Source organism: Myripristis murdjan, chromosome 17, assembly GCF_902150065.1.
Source record: "Myripristis murdjan chromosome 17, fMyrMur1.1, whole genome shotgun sequence".
NCBI lineage: Eukaryota > Metazoa > Chordata > Actinopteri > Holocentriformes > Holocentridae > Myripristis > Myripristis murdjan.
The window spans coordinates 14482105-14496657 of NC_043996.1; the positions used below are offsets into that span (position 1 = coordinate 14482105).

Consider the following 14553-nt stretch of genomic DNA (forward strand, 5'->3'; position numbering starts at 1 on the left):
CAACAGGACATATTCAAATAATTCAGTTAATTCAAAGTTTGCTGTTATTTGAATACTATGCCAGTTTACAAACTAAAAAAATTATCACATGGTTTCTGTAGTATCTTTTTCATGTTGGGCGAGTCCACTTAGGCTTATTTTGTCACCCGGTTTGCCTGGAGGGCTACTGCTAGGGCAAGTTGTTCCCTGCAGACAAATTATGGCCCAATATGAGCATATTGCCTGGCTTCATGCAGTGACAGTGCGCCTCTGCCAGGCAACTAGGAGAACAACAAACTACTCAGCATGCCATCTGCGTCAAGTCCTCAGCGATAAACAGAGTAAAACCGGAAAACGGTTGATACAGTTTTCACAATATATGCTTAGAAAATTACAGTTATGGGAGAAACTACGACTATAAGTCCTTCTAGCATAGTTTAATATTTAAATATATTCTATACTTGCACGTTGGTATTTGTCTTACGCTACATGACTTTGAACCGTGAGTACGCTCGTCAATGAGGATTTTATTTTGTTAAGAAAAACCCAACCGGAAGTGATACAATGAATTGTGTTTAACTTGGCGCTGGTGAACATCCGCCAGTGCTCCCGTCGGTCCGCGTCTCTCTCCTCCCGACAAAGTTCGGCTGTTCTCGTCACGAAGCGTTCAAGTGGAGGAGAAGGGAAAGGAGAGAGACAGAGAGAGGAGAGACTTGTCATACTGGGAAGGAGGCTAAAAGTAAACGACAGTTAAAGATTAACGGCAACCGGCAGCGGAAAGTGAACGAATCGGCGGTTTTGCGGTCGGCCGTTTGTTTTCCTTCTTTAGTGTAAACACATTAGTGTAGTTGTGACATTGCGCGGTGAGCGAGAGAGGGAAAGGTCTCCTCCCAGTTTGTTGACGGATACAGTTTGGCTCCACTGGAAGGAGACACGGCCAGACCTGACTGTACATTAACCCGGCCAGGTAAGAGTGCCATGTCTCCGTACACCTTTACGTTAACCACGGGCGACTGCGCTTTCATCGGAAGCAACAGTTGGCCACAATCTGCTCCTCTGAATGATACAGTTAGTGCCATTGCTGCCAGCCTTACACTCCTCATCCGCACATTATATGCAGCTGTAATGGGGGACCACAATACAGTACCCAACAGTGTTTAATCTTGGCTGTTAGACAGTGTTGAAGACATCTGAATGCAGTGACAGCAGCGCGCAGAAAACGAAATATGCCTAATAGGAGTGGTGTTCAACAGGTGACAGGCTGGGGCTGAAGGTTTTCACAGCACAGGGCTTTCTCGGCCTTTCTATCGTGATTATTTCCCACAGGCCCCACCTACTGTGTTTGCTACATAATGACTTTTTTCATTTGGAAAGAAAACAAGATTATTTTAGCATAGAGTAGCACTTCATAGATTTGTAAACCAGTTACTTCCTCCACATTAGTCTATTATGCAATAGGCAACGTGTAATCACTTGCAACACTGCCAGTGTGGTCCAGCATGAACCAATTAGACAGATTATGGCCGTGGTATGATGGTCAAAGTGCCTGAGGTGTTTACATGAAGCATCAACAGCCCTGTTGATGTCCCCCTGGCCATTAGAGGGACAGAATACAGACAGGCCATTGATAAGGCCAAGTCATTAGTACCCCATTCACTGCCATCAAAGCCTCCTCTCTACGCCCATCAACATGAGTGGAAGCAGAGGATCACACACTTCCTGCCCTGCTTCCTCTAGGCCTTCAGGTCACAGAAGTTTGGTTTGCTGCTACAGCAGTTTTTATCATATTGAGAGAGCGGGTATCAAACATGACCGACATAGGCCGAGAGAAAGTACTTAAGTGCTGAAAAGAGTTGATGGGGTGTAATTATGCAGATACGAACAGAAACACCAGTGCATGCATGAAGTTGCCATTCTGTCTTTTTCTCTCATGAAAACACCTACTTGCTCCCTTATTCATGCGCACACACGCACACACACACACACACACACACACACACACTCACACACTGTATGCTTGCATCATTGCTAATGGCAGGAATATGCAACTGTATGCTGTTGTTTTATGATGAATGGAGGTGATGACGTTCATGAAAAGCTGCCTTGTCTAATCTTGTCAAGTCTGGTCATAAGGCTGCCCAGTGCAATTCCTTGGAACAAACACTGGACCACTGTACTGGCAAAGCGTGTTCGTCCACATTAACAAGAATTTTCTTCTTTTATTTTTTTTTTCTGTTTTTTATTGCTCGCACTAATAAGATTTGGATGGATAGTCAGCAGTGGAGCTGAGGTTGTTTTATGACCTTTTAGCGAATGGCAAAATCAGAAGGTGATGTTTTAGGGGGTTCCTGTTACAGACTAAACACTACAATGTGAAATCCACAAGAAGACCCTGTCTTTCCCCGGGAATAGTGAGATGTGACTTGAATGAAGAGGTAAAAAGTGGAATCTCTGACATGAATGAGTCCAGTTTCCCAGCTCATTGCCTCTCTTTAGCCGTGGCATGGGCCACGTTTGGAGTGTGAGTAGGTTAGCCTGAATTGCTGGCAGGATTTAATCTGACGTCTGACGCATGTAAATTGACCAGCAGTGGGAAGTGGGGGCTCGGTGGTCGAGATGTGAACTTGTTTAATGCAAAGATTTTAAAAAAGAACAGGGTAACACACTGGACACAGTCTGTAGTTAGGAGTGTATCTCTTCCCAATGCTTTACATTCCCTTATTGTACTTTTTTCATACATTTTTTTCATATTATTTACCAAACATGCACTATTACATTGTGCATGAGTGCGTCAGTATACCAGAGAAATGGATATTATGAATGTTTATACTTTAACAGTTAATATTGAGAGAACACAGGATTGAGTATTTTGCTAATGTTTAATGGTATGTAGGTGGCTTATGTTGTTCACGTTCAACGCTAATACCAACTTTGTTAGTGTTTTGTAATATTAATAAAGTGTGTTTGAATAAGAGAGTATCCTTGGAACTAACTGGACCATGGCTCCAAGCATACATTGCATCAATTTATGCATTTTTGTTAATATAATGTGTAAAGAAATGCTCATGTTGAGGGAACATAGAATTGAGGGAACTTTTTTCCAGTTTAAAAAAAAATCACACCAAGGGAGCACAGGGCCTGGGAATATTGAGATGAGGTTGAATGAGGATGGATTTAACCCCTTTCCTCTGCCTCCATATGAGTTTAACTTGTGAAACAATGGTGGAACTGTTTGGATAATGGGTGAAATGGTGCACACAGCCGTAACCAATGCTGGAATGACTTATCAACTTAACAAGGTTGTTCTGGAAGCAGCGCATCTCCCTTTGACGCAGAATGCTGCCTGACTTGATCTGCAGCCCTGTCTTTGAATTTTGACAAACAGCCAGGTCGGTGCACAAGGAGCGCTCAGTGGCGGCCACGGCTTGAGCCTCCGATCAGCCAGGCTCTGTTTCCTCATAATGCTGTGGATCCCCCTCCGGTTTTCCCTTGTATTTGTGGAAGTGGAAGTTTGCGTGTAAGCGTGTGCTAGTGCCTGTGCGTGCTTGCGTAAGTGTTTTTCAAGTGATTGTGAGACTCCCTCACCGTGATCAGTGATTCACATCATTTCCCAGCACTATTACACACACACATGCACAGGCAGGCAGCTATAAGTCAAAATGTCTACATCACCAGGGTGTAGTCTAGGTCTTTTGGTTAATTCGTGTTTATGTGCATGATAAAGTATTTGAGTGATTAAGTCTCTCAGCTCCTCAAACCGGTTGACTTTATCTTTCTGGCCCTAACTCTGGTAACTGCTCAGACTTTTATAATATGATTGGATTCCTCGTGAAGCACAGTGGTGACCTTTCCATTACAGACGTCAAAAGATATCTTAATGACCATGCTCACCAAAACTCCCCATTTAAGCTCTCTTATCATAGTTTCACATCTACAGTACACGTACCAGTAAAAAATTTGCAACATCCAATTTCCCCTTGTCATCACAATCTGTTAATCAGTTTGCTGCAGAACAAAGCTTTGTAAAGATGTGCCGAAACAGGGGTGTTGCAAAAACCATATCAACCAATCAAACCCAAAATACCGAAAACAACACCGATAACAGTGTTTTTACTATCAATGCAATGTGATGCCTGTTCTGTGTTGTTATTCCTATGTAGCCTGTCACTTAAAAGTTTCAGTTATGCTTATAGTACTTTATATCAAAATAAGAGCACATAATCACACCATAGTATTTACTGTTACAGCAGGACATTTCATACTGCTCCTTTAATTTGAAGTATTTGTATTTCGTCGAGCGGCTTTGTTTTCTGCTTGAAGCCCACAGGCGTTGTAACTCTGTGTCCTTATTCTAATGTAACCTATATGTTTAAATACTTGAAAAACACAGCGTTTCTGTTTCTGCATAGTTTTTCAACAAAGAAGTGTGGACTGAATGGGATTTCTATTTTTTTTTTTTTTTTTGCTGTGGTATCAAATCAGTTATCAAGAACTGGGGAATTTCACTGGTTTTGGGGTCAGCTACCAAAACTCTGGTATTGTGACACACCTATACTAACTTGTTTTTGTGGTCTGTGTGTGTGTGTGTGTGTGTGTGTGTGTGTGTGTGTGTGTTTGTGTGTGTGCGTATGGGATGACACTTTCCCTGCACTGCATGTACTGGTAGCCACAAGGCCCAGCCTATGGTGGCTGGTCTGTTTAAATTCCACCCTGCCCAGGAGCACACACACACTGACAGGAGCAGTGGTGACATTGCAGATACACAGTCACACCCATCTGCTGGTTTGGCAATAAAATGACTTGCTTTCATGACATACCAAACATTTCTCGGTGATGTTTTTTTTTTTTTTTTATTTGCTCAATGTAGAATAACATTGTTATACATATCAGTCAACAGCAGTAAAATATGTACATATATACATTTTTTGTCTGCTTTTGATTGTGTAACACTTAAAGACTAGGCCTAGAGAAATTGGAAAATTACAACACAGGAAAGGACACGTGGTGAAAGTCTTTTTCCTGCTGGCCTCGGCTCATGTCAGTGCTTGTGCTCTAATCAGGTTCAGATCAACCTCAGATGTACATTTGCACCAACCAGGAAGTGTTGTCATAGCAACTGTATCTGATAGCAAAAAAAAAAAAAAGTGGTGCAAAAACTTAATTTACCCGCAATTCCTGTAAATATACTTTGTGTCTTTCCCATCAAGATTTCTTGGACCTGATTCACCCCCCCCCCCCCCCCCCCCCCCCCCACCCCCCAACCCCCCCCACACCCCCCACACACCCCACACACACACACACACACACACACACACACACCCCAATATTCTCAGCCAGATTACAGACTGCACATCTTAGAAGATGTCTAGTGATTTCAGGGTGCAAGGCAAGTGTTGTCTCTTTTGCAGAGATGATAGCAGACACACAGAAGGACAGACAGACACAAAGACAGACAGGTACAGTAGTACCGGCATCTCCAACCAAACGAGCAGCACTTACTTTCTGTCTGAATGGAAGGAGAAACCGTGGAATGTTTGGTTACCACGACTTCCTGTTCACAGCTACGTAGCTTTTCTCAAAGGTCCCATGTTTTTTATTTATTTACTTATTTATTTATTTATTTATTACTATGGGTTAGGGTAGGAATAATGTCCTTGCTGATGTTTTGCACATAAATTTAGCTCAATCAAATGTGTATTTTTTTGGAATGAATATGAAGATCAAGGCATAACAGTCACAGTACAGGACCCTGAATGACTGACAGGTTAATTCAAATGAGGTATTCTTGCTTAGTGGAGGCTTTTTCAGTTTAAATTCTGCAAACTGGCCTGACTGGAAAGATATAATAATTGTTTAGTGAGAGGTGCAAATCAAGAACAAGTGTACTTGTGACGCAGTGACTTACATTTTGGCAAATTCCCAAGGATGGATTTTTCAAAATGCAGTCACTTACGTTTGATCAATATCCTCATAAAACATCTTTGATCATATTTTAAAAAAAAAAACAAACAAACAAACAAAAAAACAAAGAGTGCCTCTAAGTTGTAGATTACACTGGAGAAAACATACATACAAGTACCTCCAAGAAAAAATATGACAGATTGGGTTCTTTTCCCATTCACGTCATCCCCAAGACTTGTAGAAAGATGTTTTGCTCAGGTTGTGAGTAGTAGGCCTCAGTTTGCCATCCGACGAGCCAGACAAAGTTTACATAGCTGTTGTTCCTCAACTCTGATTGGACGGAAAGAAGGAAGCAGATAAGACAGCCGTGTTTAGAGTGTAAACTGTGGCCAAGGGTGAAGTAGACACTGATCCGGGGTTAGCTTTGCAACTTTTCAGTCAAAGTTAGGAAATGAGGCAGGGAAGCTGATTACCAGTTGGCGCTCAAGGGCAGTTTCACTGTGGAGTGCAAAACTAAACAGGTGGTAGCAGTTTGAGACGGCAAGAGAAAATAGAAAAAAAAAAATATAGTTAATGAAGATGTCATAGCGTGTTTGAACAAGGCAATGTTTATTCTGAAGAGCAGGTCTATTACTGTGAATGATTAGTAACTGTAACGGGCTAGGAAGTGTTTTCAATGGAGGAAATGGTCCTGTGCCATTTCTGTAGGTGTAAGGCTTTTTTTTTTTTTTTTAAACAGCATCCTCCTGTAACGTTCCCCCGAGAATTCACTGGAATTGGTGCTGCGTTTCTTTGCAAGACTGTGTGTGTGTGAGTGTGTGTGTTTCTATACATGAGGACAGTGGACAGAGAGGGAGACTGAGAGGGTGATGTAAATGGGTGAGAGGAGGGAGAGGACAGCTGACAAAAGTTATTTATAGATCTATCGTGACAACAGACAATCTATTGTGAGGCTTATTGCCACAGTGAAGCTGCCACGTGCAGACCTCTCTGTCCTCCACCTGCTGTTCAAGTGTGCAGGGTGACTGAGGGGTGAGGGCGGAGGGGCACATAATGCAAACCTCTAGACTACTACTTTTATCAGTTTCATTTGTTCCTATTTTTACTTTTTACGTCATAGGCACTGATTTAAAGTAAATTGTACTGACATTCACAGTGTCTGTAGGAGCACTGAAGAGATATTGTCTACAGTTTCTGATTTCATACAGATTATGCATGGGGTTTTCACTCATACAGCTCTCAAATTGGTTTTGCTGTTATCCTACACAACGTGTTTCAGTAATTTAATAATGTATAAATGCAGGATCCCTGTCAGCCTGTCAGCAAGTCAGGGAATTTAATATTTTTTGAGGATAAAATGGCTTTTAAAGAACCCATCATAACTATATCCAGTTCATTCTTGTTCAGACACTACCAGCTAAATATCCTTCCAAGTGTCTTTGACATACTTTGATCGTAGTGCTTAATTTTCACATTAATGCTTACATTACATGTGAGTGTTAATTGCATTCTGCATGAATTTAACTCAAGAAACTGTAGGAATTATTTGAAAACAACATACAGTATGTATCCTGCATGTAACCAAAATCTATATCCTTCCGTTAAAGAAAAAAAAATGTCATGGTTTGATACTCTGCTTCCTCCCAGTGGTGATGTGGTGGCAGTGGATGACGTTGAGCAGCGTCATAACACCCAGCAGTTTTCTGTAGGAACATTATTTTCTGTAGATGATTCAATAGTGTCTCTTTCACAGCACATTCAGCCTACAGCACATGACGTGGATTCTGCTTTTGGAGCTATGACATTTCTGAAATAGTTCATATAATTTGAAATCAACTCCTCAAGTGGTAAACAAGATTATAGACACTGGTGCTTTGTCTGAAATGTTTGTTGCATGTTATATATAAATTGGTTCAGCTGGCATATTTTGTACAGCATCAGTATGTCGAAAAAATGCTATAGGGTTATGCTGTTTTCCAGCTTGAGAGGATAAAAGCCAAATAGTAAACACTGTAAAACAGCAGACCAAAAGCTACTATTATATTATGTACAAATCAAACATTGGTAAAATTAAACAATTATGCATGGTAAACAATTACAGATTAATAATACTAAAGAAGCCTCTAAGTGTGGGTTTCAGTGCATTCTATAGGTATCACCTTGAAGTTTTCATGTAAAGTTGGTATTTCACAAACTGCAGTTCCTCTTCTCGGCCACTTGGTGGTGCACTCCGACTACTTCTCCCTCCCTGAAGTGCCTGGCATTGCAGGACAATGAAACATGAGGTTTGAGGTTGAACTTTGAAATCAGTAGTGATTTACATGTAAGCGAAGATGTCTTGTTTGGTCTTGTGCTCTGTTTTGAATCTATACAAGCCAATCAAAAAAAGACCTATTGATTCAAATGGCTTCATATTTAAGTTCAGCACTGTGCGTGTTGCCAAGGCAATGGTTAAGGGATGTTATTGATCTGGCCATTAAACCACACCCAGAGGACCCATTTGCCCCAACATTGACAATGACACCCCTTCTCTGTCTCTCATACACACACAAACCTACACACACACACTCACACTCTCTCACACACACACCATCTGCCACTCTGGCATTGCCAGGTGGCTCAGGCATAAGCTGTAGGAAACTCATCCATTATACTTAGTCATTTCCGTTTATGCTCACGAGAGTGATAGCATATTGTGTGTGTGTGTGTGTGTGTGTGAGCGAGAGAGAGAGAGAGAGAGAGAGAGAGAGAGAGAGAGAGAGAGAGAGAGAGACAGAGAGATATCCTTGCAGAAAGAGAATAAGTGCTCTGTGTGTGTCTGTTGCACTTGTGACATACATGCTAACCTCAGAGCTCCTTGCTTTCCATCAGACATTAGGGTCTGATAGTGTCTGTGTGCCATGGCAGATAATATTGTTGTTAGGTTTGCTTACTGGAAGGACTCTACAGTAACCAGGGCTGTCAACAGGCGAGCTGCTCTCCTTTTGGTTGCTATGGGTTGTTGTATTGTACCCTGGAGGAGTTAGGATATCTGCTTTTTGAAATAAAGGGAGGGCCAAAAATTACTTGGAACAAGTGCAGTAAAAAACATATTGCATGAGTGAAATAAAACAATTTTACTGCAATTTTTTTTAAAGATTATCTGTTTTTTGGCATTTCTGCTTTATTTGACAGTCACAGTGGCGGTAGATAGGAAAGGTAGGGGGCGACATGCAGCAAAGGACCTGAGGTCGGATTCGAACCCCGGTTGCTGCGATCAGGATGAAGCCCTGGTACATGGTACGCGCTCTTAACTGGTGAACCACTGGGCTGCCCTACTGTAGTTTATTTTAGAAGAAAACAGAGTTTATTTATAAAGTTGAACAAGTTACAGTATTCAAAGGATAACCACTAGCTTTTGTCCTTGGTTGACAAAATAATAATGGTTTTCAAATTGAATACCCTATATTTTGTACATATGAAATAATGGGTTTAAAATAAGATTCTTTCCCAAAATAGGTGCACATTTTTATTGTAAATGAAATCCTCATTATTCCTTACATCTGTGTGAACCCTTTGCAAGAGTTGGATAAGTTGTGTGCATTGCTTTAGACTCCCAGTGAATTCACCCACTTCAAGGGATTTGCTTTCTTTGCAAAAAATTGAAGTTGGTGCACATTTAATTAACTTAATTTTTGGATATCTAACTTTGCTCCCCAGCCCAAGTTTGGTGTAGTGTTGTGCACAGTCTCCTATCAGTCCTGTTGGATCAGGCCTAGTGCTATGTGTTCGAAGGACTCCCACTCACAGGAAGGCACACCTTCCATAAGGACAGCAAGTCTCTTCACTTGTTACGCTACTTCCTTTTGGCCCACACAGCATTTCATAACAACAATAACCTAATATGGGCATATCCTGTCTGCGGGGAATATAGTCCGACCTGCACAAATCAGGATAGACTCCAGACAGGTAAGAAAGTATATCATTAGCTATGACTTCCTTTTTTGGCCATAATATCTTAACAGCAAGTGGTGCTAAATACCTTAATAGTGACATGGTGCAGTGTTGGGACAAGAGCACTTTAAAACTGACTGGAGAATACTTTGGAGGGTGCAAAGGTATGCATTCCTGCTGCAGGCTGTCATGACAAATAAAGGTTTCAGATAATGCTTCTTGTGGTATCAGTGTGTAAGGTTAGCCTTTTATGTGTGTGTGTGTGTGTGTGTGTGTGTGTGTGTGTGTGTGTGTGTGTGTGTGTGAGGGAGAGAGATTCCAGTGCGGGCTGAAGAAACAATGTCACTTTGATGGATTCTTTCATTTCTTTAGAGCCCTTTATGAGTCTACGGGGAAGTTTGCCGGCACCCCAATCAAAGGCCTGTGTGTGTGCTTCCTCATTGAGGCCTAGTCGGGGGACATGTTTGTGTGTTCACAGGGAAATGAGCACAAAACCTGTAGTTGCAAGTGTGTGTGTTTCCTTGTGTGCATGTACACGTGCATAGGGATCTACACTCTCAGAAGTATATGCATGTGCTTGCACGTGTGTGTGAGAAGGAACAACGTCCTTTATACCTCCTTAAATCCCTGGGCCCCCAAAGTTTTTTGTCTGTTGCCCCACTGTGTGTCACTGTGAGGAACACACAGACACCGGTGTCCAAGAGACGCACAATTACACCCTGTGTCTCCTTTTCTACAAGCTCAGCGTCGTCTCAGTCTCTGAAATCAGGTGCCACATTCACACTCAGTTAAATTCATTCATGTTCAAAGAACTCCAAGGCTTTGTTTGGCTATGATTTATAGAGTACTTGACTCTATTTTGGCACACTGTGAAACAAGGCCTTACATTCTCTTCACTAGAAAGAGTTGTTGTACACTGGCTCCTTGTGCTGTTACCTCTTGAACAGTTAAAATGGGCAGTTTTCCCTTTCCATGGGTTACTTTTAGAATTTTTTTTTTTTTTTTTGCAGCCAGTCTAACAGTTTTACATTAATTATTCTATAAAACCAGTCCTGTAAAAATACAAACCCTATGCACATTCAAGTGCTTGTTCACAATGTGCATTACTGCATTTGAGTCTTGTTTTAGATTTTCTTCTTTAGATGAAAGAGACAGGTTGACCCTGTGACCAAAAGTTGACCTACATGTGCTAAGAAATGGATTGAGGATGAAGGGAAAGGAAGTAAAAGGAGAAGGAGGGAGGATGATGAAGGAGGATCAGTTTGAGGGAAATTGGGGTGGCCCCTACAGGAAGTGTCCTCAGGTTGACCCAGAGTGTGAGCCTCTCCTTTTCTACCCAACATTTCTTTGAAACTTTTAGAAGGAGTAGAGTGGAGGCAGGCAGAGCCGTTCATCTGGCTCCTGATTAATAGTATCTCAAGTGCTTGTGTGTGTGTCTCAGTTTGTAGGTCAGTCTGTCTGACAGTGTGTCTGTGGTTCTTGATACAATGTAACAGCAACACATTCTTTTAACTATCATTACAGTCTTTTGTTATTAAATGTTGTGTTGCCATGTTAGAAATAGTTAGATGATTTATTTGACTTGATTTAACGTATTTTAGGGTCATTCTATTTCTCTCTGCCCTCTTGCAGAATCACACCAGAGGATTGGAAACTGTGTAAATGATGCAAGATGGGCAGAGGGGAATTCATTTCATTCTCCGCTTTCCTTCTCTCCACCCTCCCTCTTCCCAGTAACTCTGTACATGTGTAAAAAACAAAACTAAAAGGGCTATTGACTTGCATTGACTGACATTCTTGGTATTCTCAGTACACTGAATATAAAAAGAGCAACATGCAGAGTGATGTCAGGGTTGTTCCTGCTAACAGATTTCATTGAGGTTTTATGTGGTGATGAAATGACTGTGTTCACGATGTGTCCTTCACATAGAAGTCCTTTCACAAACAGTCAGCGGATTAGGCACCAGGTCAAATATTGCTTTCACATACTTTAAAAATATGCCTCTTTTTTTCCACCCACCACAGCTGTCGTGGGTTTTTCACAGGTGGGGTTTGTCGCATAGAACAACACAATAAGGGCTTGAAAAGTTAGAAAATTACAGGAAAATATATAAAAGTAAATTTTATATGCTTTTCTGCGATTAACAGCTTATGTGACACTAACTGGAAATACTCACCCACTTTTTAAAGCTGTCCTTGTCAGATTGGTTTGTCCTTGTGACCTGAACCTGCCCTAGTCATAAAGTGATCATAAAATAAATTACCTTTGCAGCACTACAGCTGTATATACATGCAGAGTTCACCCAAGGAATGCGATCATGCCCTGATAGTGCCAATCAGTTTCTGGAAACTGACGCTCCCAGCAACTATTGACTTAAGTTATGTTTTTCCACTTGCATCGATGTCAACACTCAGGCAACATCATATCATAAATGTGCATTTCTCAGAGTGACTGTTACACCTCTGCTGTAACAATAACAGGAGGAGATATGAAAGCACTGGACAGCAGCGAGGGGCTGGGGGGGTTCACCTTCTCATGCAGCTTGTCTTGTGGTCATGTGTACTTATCTGTAGTATCCTGTCCACATGCCTGTCATTGTCTGCATGGCTGTGTCTTTGTCCTCCATTCTTTGAAAACATCCATACTCACTCCCAGATAATGGTTGCTGACTGGGTCCTGTGCTACATACTGTCAGTGCTTAAAGGGATAGTTGAGATTTATTGCGAGGGCTGGGTGATATGGACAAAATTAAATATCACAATATTTTTGACTGAATACTTCGATATTGTGGCAGTATCTTAGGGATGACTTTTGGTGTCTTCATAAGATATTTTGACAAGAGATTTTTGTTAAACAGTCATTAGTAATTTGGATATAATGAGGCAAATAACAGCTAGAACAGTCTAATAACTTCAACAAATTGCACCCCTTCCCTGGTTTAAAACCAGGCAACACTTATGTGATGATCTGCAAAATGTCAGGCAATATCTAGTTTCATATCATGATAACATCACTGTATCGATCAGCCCTATTTGACACAAACTTGCATGACTTAGTTACCAGTTGTGATATCAGTTCGTAAGGCAATTTCCCCAGAGGCGATCCTCATGGCCAAGGCTGTAGTTATTTGTTAGTGACTGAGTGAGCACCTAGGTAAATGAATAGCAATCAATGGGCAGACTCAATTCGTAGCTAAAATTTTAAGCCAAAAAACTCATAAAATCTTTATACCATCCACAAAAAAAATGCAGCGACAGCACTTCCAACACTTACTGCTCCTGTTAGACTGATTAAATATCTTGAAACTATTTTATTTGCTGAAGAACGCCTGTGTAGTATTCTGCAAATTTTCCTATTTCAAACTTCTTATGTTTGCAGAACTGATAGGTGGAGTGATTTGTCAGCAGTATGTAGTAATATACGGCCATTCTCCAGTAAAACCAAGATATAGCGTCAGCCTTATTAAACTGATAGCCATTAGAATATACAGTTATTGCATTTTGTTGTGGATGTCTAGAAGGTTAGGCCATACCACCTCGGACAAATTATCCGAACTTTCGTCAGGCTGAAGAAAGATTCGGGAGAAAAAGTGCTTTGGAGTTATTGGTTTTTTCAACATTGTGTTATTAGTTTACCCTCTAGTGTGTGAGATGTTGTCTGTATCAGGAGGACAAAAGCCAACACAACAGATGGACACTTTGTTCAGTATCCTGTCAACGAGTAACCTTCTGTAGCGTCTTCTTTGCCTTAACTGCAATCTGTCAAGTAATCTAGCCCCTTCTCGTGTTACCCACTTCTTGTATTTGGCTATAGTATCAAATGTTTGGCTGGGAAACGTTGAACCCAGCAGGTACATCGTCTTGGGTGATTCAAAAATGAATGAACAGGCTGCAGCTTGTAGTCGAGTTTATGAGGATGGTCACTCCCCACTCCAGTTTCCCCTTGCCGCCATGTGTTTTGGGTTTCATCTCTCATAGTCGTTGTATTGTGATCTCCACATATCTGTAGCCTTCTGTGCCTTTTCTCTGTCTGAGTAGAGATGATACACCAGCAGGGGAAACCACTTTGTCTCAGGAAAGCAAATGATGTTCAGTGTGTCCTGGCTGGCTTTTGACCTCTGACCTGTGGGGACAAAGGTCAGCAGTATGTAGACAAATAAATTTCACTGTGAGTGACTGGGTGTAGCTTCTCAAATGTCCACTGATTTAATGATGCGGTGTCAATAAATTAATGAATGTCTCACACAGTCGACATTGATACGTACTTTTGAACATGGATGCTGCAACATGCACCAATGCTTGTTCTCTCTTTCTCTCTCATGCTTCCCAAGGTGGAAATCATTCGGCCTGCTTTTTTCTTGTTACTGATTTTTCCCTGGTTTTACCTGGTTGGTTGCACCTATTGATTTCACATGTGAGTTTTTTTTTTTTATTAATTCCCACTGTTCCCGCAGATTAGCATTGCAGTCATGATGCATTATTGTTCCTCTTTTAAGATTTATCAGGACTGCTGCAGTCCCTAACTATTTATGGAGTACTCTTAATTATATTGACTGTATGAAATAGAGGACAGGTTATAAAAAATATCTACTCACTTTTTTACTGGGCACCATGGTCTTTAGTGTGCACACACACACACCTGACTCCAGCCCCTTTCACACACTAATCCCATTTCCTCTTTAGCTGAAAAACAAACTGTACTTTACAACCTCTACTTTGTTGTCTAATGCACTATGTGAC

The 14553-nt window shown here is 41.2% G+C and overlaps 1 protein-coding gene across 1 annotated transcript in view; it reads left to right on the top strand.

Annotated features, from left to right (window-relative positions):
* The first annotated feature begins 576 nt into the window (after positions 1-576).
* gng12a (guanine nucleotide binding protein (G protein), gamma 12a) overlaps positions 577-14553 on the top strand; it is a 29454-nt gene continuing 15477 nt past the window's right edge. The window contains exon 1 of the mRNA XM_030074975.1: positions 577-946. The gene's annotated coding sequence lies outside the window, so the exon portion shown is untranslated. The remainder of the gene's footprint in view (positions 947-14553) is intronic.